Raw genomic sequence first — 3,326 nt, 5'->3', positions numbered from 1 at the left:
ACTTGCACCGACCAGTGATCCATAACTGGTTCAACAAAGGCCATGGTTTGTGCTATCCTGCCTGTGGGAAGCGCAAATAAAAGATCCCTTGCTGCTAATCAGAAGAGTAGCCCATGTAGTGGCGACAGCGGGTTTCCTCTCAAAATCTGTGTGGTCCTTAACCATATGTCTGACGCCATATAACCGTAAATAAAATGTGTTGAGTGCGTCGTTAAATAAAGCATTTCTTTCTTTCTTTCTCTCTCTCTCTCTCGGGGCGGGACAAGCCCAGTGGTAAAGCGCTCGCTACATGCGCGGTTGGTCTGGGATCGATCCCCGTCGGTGGACCCATTGGGCTATTTCTCGTTCCAGCTAGTGCACAACGACTGGTTTATCAAAGGCCGTGGTAATATAAAAGATCCCTTGCTGCTAATCGAAAAGAGTAGCCCATGAAGTGGCGACAGCAGGTTTCCTCTCTCAATATCTGTGTAGTCCTTAACCATATGTCTGATGCCATATGCCATATATCCGTAAATAAAATATCTCTCTCTCTCTCTCTCTCTCTCTCTCTCTCTCTCTCTCTCTCTGTCTCTCTCTCTCTCTCCTTTCTTCTCCTACCCCTCTCTCACCCCATCTCTCTTCTGTTTCTACCCCTCTCTGTATATGTCTGTCTGTCTGTCTGTCTGTCTGTCTGTCTCTCTCTCTCTCTCTCTCTCTCTCTCTCTCTCTCTCTCTCTCTCTCTCTCTCTCTCTCTCTCTCTCTCTCTCTCTCTCTCTCTCTCTCATAGATACACACATACACACACTAATTTCCCTAGGTTCACTGCAATTTAAGTCTGATTTGGCCTTATGTTTGTTTATACTTAATTTCATGTTTATATCCAATTAAGGTTCAAACACGCTGTCATGAGCACACACTTCAACTATCTGTACTGTCCGGAATAGTGGGTTAGTGGTTAGTTGTTAGTAAATAGCGCAAGAAAGCCAGTTTATTAACCTTACACCTACACATGGAGTCGCTAAACACGCTTTGGGATGCGAACCCAGTACCTACCAGTCTTAAGTCTGATGGGTTAACCACTACACTACCGAGGCCAGTACTGGCCATACGCTTGTTCTGTCAGTTTCATCGGACTATTGACGACTGAGCTGTACACAACCTAATCTACCTGTCACAACTTCCACTACGGGTGTACTTTAATTTAGTGCACCCATCAATATTGTAGGATTGTCTTTTAACTTCGAAACTTTGAAACGTTATTTCGGTACACTCAGGCCATCAAATGACAGCATATGAGGATTTATTATACAATGGGTATTTACAGTGACAAGATGACAAAAGGATTTCTTCGTAGAATATAATATACAAACATAATTCAAAATAGCTATATCATAGGCGTAGGAAGCGGGGGGGGGGCACAAGGGGGGGGGGGGACATGTGCCCCCCTCTTTTCAGATATTTTGGTTTATATTTTCTTTATAATAGTGTAAAAGTGTGTAAATATAAAAGCGTGCCCCAACAGACTTTTTGGCACCTTCCTACGCCACTGTATATACACATTTTAAAATGAAGACACATGGTGACAAGATAATCATATATGGCAGAAAACAAATTACAAGTCCGTATTTGTTAAAGTATCAAATGATATTGGCTATGTCTGTTTGTGGTTTACTGAATTTACTTGAAATTTCAGAAGTGAATGTTCACATTTTACGGAGGGTGTTTATGCTATTACAATTAAACAGTTCTCTGAATTTAAGTGTGCTTTTTTTTATTTTTTTGTTAAATAATAATATGGGGTTTTTTTTTTTGGGGGGGGGGGGTTCTTGTGTTCGTGAAATAATTACGTTTAAATAAGTAGTGATATTCTCCAATATCATTTTCTTTGCACAATGTACATAATCTTTTTTCGACTGAGTAGCTATCCCAGCGTCCTGTTTCTTTGGGAAAATATGAATTACATGTTCTGAATTTCAGATGGATAGTCCACAATTTTTCGAGTAATTTAGTAAAGTAATTTTCCAAATTTAAAGTTTGTTTAAAACTAAAATATGTTTTTCCTTTGGATGTAGACTCGATGTTATGCCATGGTTGTAAAAATTGTCTAATTGCCTTCGTTTAACATGTTCAGTTTGTATTTTTATGGATGGGAGATTTTTCGACATATAAATATCGGACATGCCTAGGTTGTTTAACAAGCGTATTAAGTTTTATAGCCAGTTGTAACTGCCCATTAGCAGTAGTCGTTTATCATATAATTAAGAAGTAAATGAGAGATTTATGTGGATTTACCTTTAACTATACGTGCCCAGAATCATTATCTTATAATTATTTTATCAATAATTAAGTTTTAGCGGCATTCTACCAAGTTCTCCACATAATATAACATAAAGAGAGGTGTACCTTTTGTACCGGCAATAATAGTCTAAGAAAATGTATATGAATATTTTCTATTTTGTCCACATTTTCGTTACCCCAGATTGCACTGTCAAACAAAAGTATTAGAAAGACCACTGAGTCAAATAGTTTAAGTTTGCAGTCTAGTGGTAAATTGTTATCCTTAGATAAAACAAAATATATTGCTTTAGACGCACACTGACTTGAACATAATTTTGTTATTTTAAATTTGGTTTGCTTGGCGAACATTAAACCTAAATATTTTTATTATTTAACATTTCCAAGAGGCTTATCTCCGAGGGTAAACTTTTTCTTATGGTCATTTGCATTTCTATTTCCATTAACTATTATTTGGTTTAGTTTACTTGAAGATTCCTTTTTTTTTTTTTTTGATATTCCATAAAGGCATTTATGGATTTTTTTGCAAATCGTGAGCATTAATTACTAGCAGTGCAGGGTAGGGACGGGGCGACGTAGCCCAGTGGTAAAATGCTCGCTTGCTGCGCGGTCGGTCTGAGATCGATTCCCGTCGGTGGACCCATTGAGCTATTTCTTGTTCAAAGCCAGTGCACCACGACTGGTATATCAATGGCTGTGGTATGTTCTATCCTGTCTGTGGGATGGTGCATATAAAATATCTCATGTTACTAATGGACAAATGTAGCGGGTTTCCTTTCTAAGACTTAATGTCGAAATGACCAAATGTTTGACATCCGATAGACGATGATTAATACATACAGAATTGTAAAAGGGGCGATTTGAGTTTGTGCAAGGTAAATGAGCCGAGGTCCGAAAGGGATCAAGATATATTCGTAATGAAGACGAGAAGAGACGCGTTTTCAGGACAGTTTACCATCACCCCCGGAATAAAATGAGATTAATTCAAGTCAGAATGATAGCAATAATAATAATAATAATAACAATGACGATGATGATGATGATGATGATG

General features: G+C 38.2%; 1 long non-coding RNA gene across 1 annotated transcript in view; it reads left to right on the top strand.

Moving 5' to 3' along the window:
- The window catches only part of LOC121367908, a 9,575-nt gene extending 8,648 nt beyond the window's left edge, over positions 1-927 (top strand). The window contains exon 3 of the long non-coding RNA XR_005957453.1: positions 870-927. This is a non-coding gene — a long non-coding RNA (uncharacterized LOC121367908). The remainder of the gene's footprint in view (positions 1-869) is intronic.
- The last annotated feature ends 2,399 nt before the right edge of the window (positions 928-3,326 follow it).

The sequence above is a fragment of the Gigantopelta aegis genome, chromosome 3, assembly GCF_016097555.1.
Source record: "Gigantopelta aegis isolate Gae_Host chromosome 3, Gae_host_genome, whole genome shotgun sequence".
In the NCBI taxonomy this organism is placed as follows: Eukaryota; Metazoa; Mollusca; class Gastropoda; order Neomphalida; family Peltospiridae; genus Gigantopelta; species Gigantopelta aegis.
Note: the sequence above shows the minus strand (reverse complement) of the source record. Positions and strands in the feature narration are given on the sequence as shown.